Source organism: Onychomys torridus, chromosome 4, assembly GCF_903995425.1.
Source record: "Onychomys torridus chromosome 4, mOncTor1.1, whole genome shotgun sequence".
Classification (NCBI taxonomy): domain Eukaryota; kingdom Metazoa; phylum Chordata; class Mammalia; order Rodentia; family Cricetidae; genus Onychomys; species Onychomys torridus.
The window spans coordinates 35,541,218-35,553,187 of NC_050446.1; the positions used below are offsets into that span (position 1 = coordinate 35,541,218).

Genomic DNA, 11,970 nt, shown 5'->3' on the forward strand with positions numbered 1-11,970 from the left:
TCTGCTCTTTTTTTTTGTTGACTGGGTTCTTTCATATATTAATTCCGATGTCTCTTTTCACATCTGTACCCTGCTGCCGCAGAAAGCTGGGCAGTAGGGGCAGACAGCACAACCTTCCTTGCTATCCTGCGAAGTCTCCAGAGGATGGGAGAAGCAATAACTTCAACCCACTTCGGTGCCTTTGTTTTTCTTCAGTAGTATCATCCAACAAATGATTTTTTAATTAGATAATAACTTTTCATTTCTTTCCTTCCTTCTTGTTTCTTTCCATCCTTCTTCCCTCCCTTCCTCCCTCCCTCCTTTCCATATGAATCCACCTAAGGATTGCTGTTTTCAAACACAACTTTCTGACATGAGGGTGAACAATTCTTAGGCACAGCCCCACACCAGACCCTCCCCCTCCTGCCTCTGGTCCATTCAGGGCTGTTAAGCCAATGGTCATCTACCACTTCTTGTTGTTTTTAAATCATTAGATATATCTGATGAAAGTTTAAAATATTTGTTGCTGTGGAGTAGTTAAACAGATTCTGTATGATTGCTAATGAATTTTTTTTTTTTTAGGAAAGTTAAAAAACCCACATTGTTTTTGAAAAACATGTTTTAAAAATAATTTTATAGACTGCAGATTTTGTAAATGATCATGTTAATTGTTGAGAGGGGGTTCCCAACCTTGTTAATGTCCCCTTAGCATTAGGCTTTTGTTCCCCAGCCTTGAATATGTCATTTTCTCCCACAGACTGCATTTCTAGGGGTATAATTGCTGTCTCCATGTAAAAGACAACTCATGTGCATAAATTTCCACGCACTGCAATGAGACACTGCCTCCCCTCATTTTAATGCAGATGTGATCCAGAGGGTAGAGTTACACTCACTTCCCTGAGCAGATGAAACAGATTACACATTAAATATTGTCTTCGGAACCAGGTGCACAGAAACAACCAATTACCTAGACAGCTCATCACGTCCCCATCTGTTTACCGCATTGGTTTTTGTTTGCTCTTTAAATATTTGGTGAATTATTCTGAGGCATTCCTTTTCTCTGCAATGAACAGAATATGCTTATTAATAAAGGCCCCCTTTGTATGATTCAGTAGCAGTTGACTCACAGAAGCCTGCAGAACCACATTTGAAAGTTTCAGAACTAAACTGAAGTTGTCTGGAAAGCAAAGCTTCATCATTACAAACAGGAGATTGTTCCTGGTTCTTCCTGACTGAACAATTGGCATGGAAACCACCAAGAGAAGGGTGTGAAGGAGTGAGCAACATCTCTGTCCTTTAGATTTTTTATGGAATTGATCATAAAGGACAGTATTCAGACAGATTCATTGAATTTTGGTCACTGCTAATAACATCATCTTGTCTGTGGACCCCTCCCCTTCTCCACTGGCCTGGAACTCAGACATCCTCCTGCCACAGCCTCCCGAGTGCTAAGATTATAGGCTTGTGCCACCACCATGCTGGGCCATGTTGATTTTCTAAGGAAGAGTGTTGTTCCTTGTAAATCTGAAATGCATATGAACACAAGGGTTCTCCAAGACTTGTTTCTGTTGATCCAAGAGACGTCTACTACTAGTGGAGGAGGGGCTATTTTAGACTTCCCCAGCTGTTAGCCTCCCAAAGAATCTGAAGGGCCAGGCTGGTGACTCATAGGCTGGTGAAATCACTTTGACTTCAAGACCAGTCTGGTCTACATGAAGGAAAGAAGGAAGGAAGGAAGGGAGGGAGGGAAGGAGGGAGGGAGGGAGGGAGGGAGGGAGGGAGGGAGGAAAAAAGGATGGGAAGAATCTATAAAGGGTTGGGCTATGTGTGGATACTATTAGGAAGGATGGAGGCAAGGAACTGCATGGTGGGTCTGTCCAGTGGGAGCTGCTGACATGGGGAATAAGGAAGTGTTATTAAAAGCCCCATAGAAAGGCTTAGTGTACGAGGCTTGGAGGTCAACCACCTGCTTGCTGGTTGGCCCATGAGCAGGGCAGATTGGTTCAGTGATCCAAGCTCATGAGCCTCAGCTTCCTTTGGAAGGTAGGGGGAGCTCTATGCAAAGGAGGGGAAAAACATACAACAGAGGCAAATAAAACTATACACGCAGGGAGAGAGGAAGGGAGGGAAAGAACAAATTGTGTCAACATGTGTGTGTGTGTGTGTGTGTGTGTATACACATCGGTGTATGTGTGTGTGTGTGCACATCTGTGTGAGGATGTGTGTGTGTGTGTGTGTGTGTGTACATCTCTGTGTGAGTGTGTGTGTGTGAGTGTGTGTATATGTGTGTATACACATTGGTGTATGTGTGTGTGCACGTCTGTGTGAGGATGTGTGTGTGTTTGTGTGTGTACATCTCTGTGTGAGTGTGTGAGTGTGTGTGTGTGTACATCTATGTGTATGTGTGTCAGTTGGGACTGAACTGAGAGCCTTGGGTTTTGCTAGTCAAGTGCTCTACTCATGAGCTACATCCCCAGTTTCTGTGTTTCTCTTTCATACATCATTGCTGAGACACTTTTGAGAAGATAACTCTTTTAGATGTGAGTAGGACAGCCTGAAGTAAAAAAGAACATTGCATTGCTCTCTCGTATTGCGGTCAGCATGGAAGGGGGTCCAAAGACTGTGGAGGGAAACCTGAAATGTTCTTGCAAAATTATGAATGCACACACAATCAAGCTCATAGCTCTATTCTGTAGACACTTCCTATCCATTAAATATAGTTAAATGTCCACAGATACTTAATTGTAAAATGGTATGTGCAAAGTGCTTGCTGTAGCACTAAACAGAAAAGCGAAAAAATGGAAATGACCTAAATGTTCAGCAGGATGACATACTTTGTCAGTAAATTATGATAAATCCCTGCACCGGACACCAGAGCATTTAAAAACTGCAACAAGGAAGTTCATAATTATTATACAAGGTGAGCTTCTCAAGATATTGACAAATAAAACACAAAGATCCCTGTAAGGACAAGAAAACACTCTGCCACATAATTTCAGCAAAAAGAAAAAAAACAGTAAAAGGAAGTTGGCACATCTATATTGGCTGTTATCACTGCACAGAAATCCCCAGCCATGGGGGACAGGGGGTTATGGAAACAGTGGGAAAGAAAGAAGAAGGCAACATGTGTTAATGCTTCAAAAATATTTATTTAATATATTTTGCCGGGTGGTGATGGCGCACGCCTTTAATCCCAGCACTCGGGAGGCAGAGCCAGGAGGATCTCTGTGAGGTCGAGGCCAGCCTGAGCTACCAAGTGAGTTCCAGAAAAGGCACAAAGCTACGCAGAGAAACCCTGTCTCAAATAACGAATATATATATATATATATATATATATATATATATATATATATATGAAATTTGAGTGAGCGTTTTGCCTGCCTACATACATGTAAGTGAATTACATGTAATGCCTGGTGCCAGCAGAGGTCAGAAGAGGGCAACATCTTCCCTAGAACTGGAGTGTATGCCTGTATGAATTTATATGCACCACATAGATTCATTCAGGTGCCTGCAGAGGCCAGAAGAGTTGGAGTCCCTGGAATTGGAATTACAGGTATTTGAGCTGCCGTTGGTGCTGGGAACTGAGGCTAGGTCCTCCAAAAGAGCATCAAGTGCTCTTAACTTCTAAACTATCTCTCTGGGCCTCCTTCTAATGTTTTGAGCAGAGAGATACAGACTGTGTGATAAATTAGCTATTCAAAACTGAAGAGGCCACACTTGGCCTCTTAGAATCCCAGCATTAGGGAGGTTGAGGCTAAGTTTGAGGCCACATGTACTACACAGCAAATCCCTGTGCCAGAATCAACAACCAAAATTAAGTGAAGTAAACCAAATTTCTTTACAGATTTAAAAAAAAAAAAAAAAGGATAGTTAGTGAAGCTGCAGCTGGTTCCAGACTTTCCATTTATGCAACAATTTCCTTATCTGCACAGTGAAGTAGATAATTCTACCTGCCTCCAGAGGAAGGTGGGATTATGAAATGAGATCATACATCTAACTTCCAGCAATATGGTCCAGTGTCTGGGATGTTGTCAGTCAATATGTTGTTTATCATTGTTCTTCTGTGCTGGGTGTGGTGCTGTATGTCTGGTGCTTCGGAATATAGGAGCATCTGGAGTTTGAGGTCGTTCTCAGCTACATAGTGAGACTGAGCTCCTGTCTCAATGGCCAACACCAACAGCAACAAAATTCCTTTATTTAGTCATTGTGTGGCCTTAGGTTAAAGAGAAATAATTATTCAGACTATCATCACTCTTCTCTCATAAATAAGAGTACATGGGAAAACGTAGTTGAGAATTATGGGGAATATGGAGAGAGGATGCAAAAGAGATTAGAAAAATAATATTTATCTCCCAAGAAATTGCTGAGGTGATCTGTATCATTGAACCATCTGTGTGGCTGGCTCTTCTGTACAGAACTAACAAAGGAGAAGTCTATCCTGGCTCACACCTTGAACTTCTTTTCTGAGGTTCTGGTACACAAAACAGGGATGCTGATGGGTCTGTCTGTGGCAGGTGCCAGTCTCTGAATGAACCAACAACAGGCACAAGAGGAATGGGCAGTGTGAGTGGTTTCTACATTGATGGAGTAGGGAGCTGAACATCCCAAGCAATGAGTTGACCTGGAAAACTCTAACCACGGGATAGGGGAGGCTGGGAAGTAAACATGATGTGTGCAGTCTCATCAGCAGAGACGGCAAGCTGGGTTGATTTTTCCCTGCATCTGCAAACACAGAAGATGGTGTTCCTTACAGAAACATGGACAATGTGGCTTAAAGACTCAACTACTGACCTACAAACCAAAGAGAATAGAGAAGCAGGCAGACACAACCATGGATGCATGCTCTCTGGTCACCCAGGTGTCTATGGATGGGTGCTAAATTATCTTGGGGACCCAGAAATTCTATGCAAGTTTGTGGGAGCATGAGAATCTATATTTTCCCAAGGAAATGCATGACCTTTCATCAGATTGTCAAAGAGCGCTGCACTCCTCCACAAAGGACTATAAACCCCTGCTGAACCAGTGACCTAAGGTCTATAACTAATGCCACCCTGGGAACTTAAAGCTGATTCAGTAATAAAACTTTCCCAAAGACCATAAGAAAAGGATAAAAGGAACACCACTCTACTCAGGTAGCCCAGGTTAGCCTCCAACCTGCTATGTCACTCAGGATGACCTTTTACTTCTGATCACCCTGTTTCTACCTTTCAAGCTGGGATTACAGGCATTACTAGCATGTGTGGTTATTTTATTTTATTTTATTTTTTATGTAGGGTATGAACTTCATGCATGAGAGACAAGCACTCTCCCCACTGGGCTCCATCCCCAGCCCCTAATTGCTTCCTAAGCAGACTGTCTTATTCTCTTTTTGTTTTGTCAAATTCATGTTTCTTGTTTACTGAATAGTCTTCCTTAAATGTGTTCACTCTTCAAACTTAAATGCCTATGTTAGCTACAGCCTAAGCAAGATATCTGTGAAACTGGGAGTATATTGTACTCCTGGCATTCCCCTGCCCCTGCCCCGTTTATAGAAGAAAAATGCATTGTGGTGAAATGTGAAAATGTGGTGTTTGTATTGTTTCCCAGATCATGCAGAACACAGAGGTGGTCTTGTGGTGCTGAAAATGGTTGAAGATATTCTAAGCTCCCCATCTGGCATCCATTGTTCAGAGGAGGAACCTGGGGCATGAGCCAATTAATGCACTTATTAAAGAAGCTGAACAAATATGAGGAAAGTTAAGCCAGGTATGGGCAAGGCTGAATGTGTCCCGGCTCAGCCATGCTTGCCTGTCTTATTGCTATGCAGACAATTGAAAGCAATTTGAGAACTCTCTCTCTCTCTCTCTCTCTCTCTCTCTCTCTCTCTCTCTCTCTCTCCCTCTCTCCCTCACTACCATGCAAAAGGAATCAACTAGACAAAAACTTTATCGATTTAATACTCTGGTAATGATCCTAGCAATTGAGGAAAGGGGGGTGGGGTGGAAAGCCAATGAGTTTCTTTCTACTCAAATTCCATCTCATTTTTATTTTCTCTTTTTTTTTTTTTTGAATCCCAAGTTCCAAAACCTGTCCCCTATTATGCAGTGCAAACGAGAACAGATGGGGAAAAGTTATGTTGGAAAGGGCTTTGGAGGGCCACAGAGAAGAGAAATATGACTACTCAATGTGTCACACACCAACTTGCAGCTGCCACCAGCCCTTCCCCACACGAGCTGCGTATGGAAGCAGCCCGTGGAGCTCAGAAGGAGCAGGCGCACTGCAGGAAGGGGGTGCAATTAGAGAACATTGGCTGCGCTTGTGCTGCCTTGAAAATAGGAATCAAGAGTGGTGCAGCAGCTCAGCCAACAAAAGAGAGTCAACCCCAAGGCTAGCCTGCAAAATGCTGAGCTGCACCCCGAGCAATCCCAAACGTGAACTGGGAATTGGCACAATGCAGCCTATCTCTACCAAAGAAATGCCCCTGCATGTCTCAACGCCACCATTCAGGACTCTCTGCATCTAGGACTTTTTCGAGAAAGGTCATATTGGCTCACATGCCTGATGTGGCCTTCCAGTAAGTATTTTTCAGTATTCACGGAGTGCTTACGAGTTCCCCAAACAGTGCAAGCTCTGCCAGTCACAAGCTGAATGGCCTCAGGCAGGCCACCCAACTTCTCTGAGCTGCGGATCCCTCATATATAAAGCAGAAGTTGCTTGCCTTCTTATGGGCTTTAGATATTTGGGGTATTGTATGCAAATAACTGACATGTATGTTGCTCAGTTTATGGCAAATGTTATTACTGTGATGATCAGAAAGCACTGAAATGTTCTCTTTTCTTAATCCAATGTAAGATGCTAAGAATATATTCTTAGCCATATGTGTATATATACATATATGTATATGCATATATGTATATATTCATGGCTAAGGATCTCTAAAGATTTATGCTAGGAGTAATTACAAGGTTAACATAGTTTAAGATACTAGAGTGTCTCTATGGAGAAGCATATACTTAACGTGTGTCATCTCTGGCTCAATCCACAGCAACCCCTCCAAAACCAAGAGAAAAGGTTCATGTGGCTTCGATGATTTGATTCAACTAGTGAATGACTAAGGCCACAGAAATAGCATCTCTGAAGAAATCCTAATGCTGCAAACACTTGGACAATTGACTCCAGCGGGAACCTCCTCTGAAACTGTACCTCTCAGTGTAGAGCGAGTGTGCAAATATTTGGTGTCATTTTGATAAAGAGATGATTTTTTTTTAACAGGGGCATTTAAAATGCAGTTAGTTACCCAAGCCTGCCTCAGAGTATTTTTTCAGCATATCTAGAGTAAAGCTGGGATCCACAGTTAAAATAAAAATGATTTGGCCAACAGGATGGCAGAGGCAGTAAAAGTGCCTGCCGCCAAGCCCTAAAACCTACCTGGGTTCAATCCTTGGACCCACTGAGTGGAAAGAGAGACCTGGCTTCTGTGAGTTGCTCTCTGACCTCTACACATGTGCACACATGCCCCCAGTAGATAAATAAATGTCATGTGAAAAGATTTAAATGACTGTTGAGGGGTGACTCACCGGCTCAGCAGGTAAAGGCACTTGCTTCACAGGCATGGTGACCGGAGTGTCACCCCCAGAGCCACGTAAGGTGGAGGGGAGAACAAGCTCCAAGTTCATACATTGCCCTTTCACCTCCACACTCAAGCCATGACACACTCCCACCTCATTAATAATACATACAATTTAAAATTACTTCTTGAATTTAAATGACCAGTGATTCTTTTTTCCAACTTTTTTGCAAGGGGGGGGGGGGGGCTGGTGATGGTCATGGTTTTGCTATGTAGCCCAGGCTGGCCTCTAACTAGCTACTCTCCTACCCCAGTTTTAGGACTGTTGGGATACCAGGCATACACAGTGACACCCAGCTTGATGGGCGACAATTAAGCCACTGATGAGTACCACTTCCTTAAGCAATGGGCAGATGAACACTCTAATGCGTCCTGGGTTTTCTACTTTCTTTCTTTCACCACACACATCCGGGGCTGTCTATGTAGCAGTAGCCAGTGAGACAAAGGCTGGAGTCTGGCAGGTGACAGACACATCTGTCCCCTATAACCTCTGCTCTCTTGTTTTGTACAGGATGAGATTATAAGCAGCCTCCTGGTCCACAGGAGACATTAGCTTCATTATAGTTTGTCCGAAGAAGATGGCCATGCATCCTGGTATGCTCAGCATGGTTATTAATAATGTTCCTTTCTCCCCCCCAAGTGCCCCAGCATGGATTTTAAATTACATCATTATTCTAGGTCCAGAGGACACTTGATTAGCACACCCAGGACATGAATGAGGCTTGGCAGATATGTTGTGTTAGTGCGGGGAAGATAAGTCCAAACACCACTGGCAACAACCAGAAGTTGCTTTGGGCTAAAGTAACATAAGAATGATCAGAGAAAATTATACTCTTTCAATGTATTCCATACATTGAAATCAAGAATCCAGGGCATGAAAACCCAGGGAAATAAAGACTGATTAATGTCCGATCTCTCACTCAGCACTCACAACAGTAAGAGCAGCAGAAGGCGTGGTGATCCTGGCACCCACATGATCATTTTCCTTTGTCTGCCACTGCCTGTCCTCTTGGGCAGGCTATTTCAAATCTTGGAATTTCGTCTTACTGGTGGGTGAGTGAAACTACTTGGTAGTTCACAACTGTAATCTCTGTGACCCAGAGACCAAGGCAGAGAGATCATAGGTTCAAGGCCAGCCTGACGTATATACCATCCCATAGCAAAACTTTGTCTCAAAACCAAGTTAGTGCTGCTTCTTTTAGTCATTGGGAGTTGACAAATGAATATAAAGAACGTAACACTGTGTCTGGGTGCTCAGTGATGGTCCCCTTGACTGTTCCGCCCCTGGCAGCCGCTGTGCAGCAGATACACTAGATAGGCCAGGGTCATACGAGTATAATATAGGCAAGCTCATGACGCTGTGGAAGTGGGGAAGATTCTCTGTCTGTCTGTCTGTCTCTCTCCCTGTGTATCTCTTGTTCTCTCCCTCTTTCTCTCTAGATTCTGGGTCTAAAGTGCCCCGCTCACAACACCCCCCCCCCCCAGTCTATCTCTTATAGCTCAGAAAACTCAAAATCATAAACTCTTTTGTGAATGGAAAGAAAAGACAATTAAGACCTAAAGAAACAAGGAATGACTGAGACTGATCAAGAAAGGCAAAATTGGAGTATCCGGTGAGAAAAATGAGAGAGGGAAGGAGAAGGGAGGAAGGGAGGGAGGCAGGCAGGGAGGGAGGGAGGGAGGGAGGGAGGGAGGGAGGGAGAGTTAAACGAATTGCCCAGCTGGGCTCTCTAGTTGAGGAAACCTGTCTAGTTGGAGGCCTCACAGCTTCCCTAAAGGTCTTGCTAGTGTTCTGAGGTGGGGGAGGGGGCACTAAGGGAAGAACAGTGTTGTTCATGTAACTGCTGCCTCTCAGCATCCAGACTGCTGTTTGGGTGGGCGGGATGGAGAAATACTATTCTGTTCAAGTGAGGAGCTTTGAAGTGGAGACAAACACAATCTGGTAGTATTACAGAGGCAGTATTCACCCTGATGACTCACTCTCTGGCTCCCACACAGCAGAGACAAGAAGTAACATCAGTGACCTTGAAGATGCTGGCCAAGTAGACAGAAGCCTCAAAGCTCAGTTTTTCAAATGAACGTGTGTGTGTGTGTGTGTGTGTGTGTGTGTGTGTGTGTGTGTGTGTACAGAAAAGTGGAGGAAGACATGTTAGAATAGGAATGCACAGTGAACAATTCTTAATAGCTAGCACAAAATCCTATTAATATGGAAACAGCTAACTCAACTGAGTGACAGGTACAAGGAACTTACCATTATGAGCAGGTCTCTGCTCAAAGAACTGAGAAGGCAGTTGGGTGTGGGAACATTTAAAATAATCCTTAGCTAAGAGGTAAATATGGAAGCAGTCCCTTTACCTGAGTGCACATCTCTTCCAACTTTCCATTCATCAGTACTCCTTGAGTACGCTTTGCTGAACTGAACTATTTCCTTGTTCCAAGCCACGTAAGGATCCATGTTCAGAGTCCTACAGACGGATTTCAAACAGATGCAGTCATCAGACCTATGACAGCATGCAACAGAAAGCAGACAGTGATAAAGGCATGCCAGGACCTGCAGATGTGCAGGCAGTTGTACAATGGCCATCAGACATGGCCTTAAACCAGCTGATCCCCGTGCGTTACTAAAACCTTTTAGACGTGGAGTCCAGCCAGCTTTAGGTTGATAGGGAAAACTAATTCTTAGAGTTAAACGTGCAAACCTCAAAGAGAAACAGAAAGCGAACTGGAAGTTCATTCAAAGCTGGTTTGAAAGAGAAGCCGGAAGAAGATGGGATTAGAATGGCTGCCAAGAGCAGAGTAAAGGTAGACTGGAAACCCCCAAACTCCTACAGTGTGTTCCCCACGTAAGTGTCCAAAGCTTTCATAGTTGTGTATTGGGTTGGATTTGTCCCTCCGTGTTTTTTTTTGTTTGTTTGTTTTGGTTTTTTTTTTTTTGGATATATGTTATACTTATAGCAAGTAAGGCATGGTTTGCCTAGAATACACAACTATAATTAAAACCAACACAAAAACAAAAGGTCTCTAAGAATCTCCCTCCTTGTTCAGAATGATATCAGGAAGAAGGAGGCTTCATTACAAGACAATCTGTGTTCTCCAGCAGCCGAGAACTGCAAAGCAGGAGCTTGTCACACTGGGGCCCCTGGGCTTGTCCTTGGTCTGTTTCTGCAATCATTCGGCTTCATTCTCCCCTGTTCACTCACAAGGGCACCCGACAGAGCTACCACGTATCTGGGAGGTCACACTTAACCAGTCTTAAACCCAATCCCCCACTGAGGCTTCAGTAACAGTCACGCCTACAAGGTGGGGCCAAGAAAGGACCCTGAAGACCTGAGATCTGGATGCACTGGCTCTCTTGGTTCCTGGACCCTAGACTCTGGAGGTAAACTGAACAGAGTTCTACAGAGAACACTGCTGGACTGCGCTACACCTCTCCCAGACCCTGTTACCTATCCCTTCACTTGCAAGTTAACCCACAAAATAAGTCTTCCTTTTAACTATGTGGAGTGGCCTTAATAATTTCACCAATATCTGGCACCCAACATGTGGCAAATACAACACACACACACACACACACACACACACACACACACACACACACACACGCACACAGAGAGAGGCCTTCCTGAAATTCAGGCAATTTAAACCCATACTGACCACACTGGTGTGTGCCATACCAAGTGCCCTGTAACAGGCTAGGGATGATTGTGTGAATAGAGCGGATGATACTCACTGCCTTCAGGAGGTTTATATTGTGTCCTGGTGAATTCAGTGACTCAGCAACATAAAAATAACCCCATGGAGCTGGAGAGGTGGCTTGACACTGTTAAGAGCACTCAATCTCTTCCACTGGTCCTGAGTTCACTTCCCAGCACCCGTACTGGGTGGCTCACAACAGCCTATAACTCCATCTCTGAGGCATCTTCCACATTATTTAACTATAACTTTGAAACTGATAAAAACTGTTCTAGAGATTCATCTAAGGTTGTACAAGCACTAAACAAAGGAAACTTTTAAAAAACTTTTAAAAAATTCTTTTAAATTATGTGTATGAGTGTGTGCCTGAATAAGTTGGTGTGTACCATGTGGATTCAGGGGCCTGCAGAAAATGTTGGATTCCCTGGAACTAGAGATCCGGACAGTTGTGAACCACCTGATGTGTGTGTGTTGGGTCCTTGTAAGAACAATATGTGCTCTTGGCTCTTCCCTGAGCTGTCACTCCAGCCCTTGGTAATATTTTTAAGACTGGGTCTTTTGTAGCACAGGCTGACCTCAAACTTCCTAAAATACCTAACTAGCTGAGGACAACCTGGAGCTGCTGCTCTTCCTGCCTCCACCTCTTCAGCATTGAGATTACAGCCGTGTACTACCACACTGGTTCCAAT

General features: G+C 43.8%; 1 long non-coding RNA gene across 1 annotated transcript; it reads left to right on the top strand.

The window, feature by feature from the left end:
* Positions 1-3,594: 3,594 nt before the first annotated feature.
* LOC118581550 lies at positions 3,595-7,687 on the top strand. The gene is made up of 3 exons (XR_004944712.1): positions 3,595-5,727; positions 6,040-6,535; positions 7,007-7,687. It is a non-coding gene; the product is annotated as an uncharacterized LOC118581550 (long non-coding RNA).
* The last annotated feature ends 4,283 nt before the right edge of the window (positions 7,688-11,970 follow it).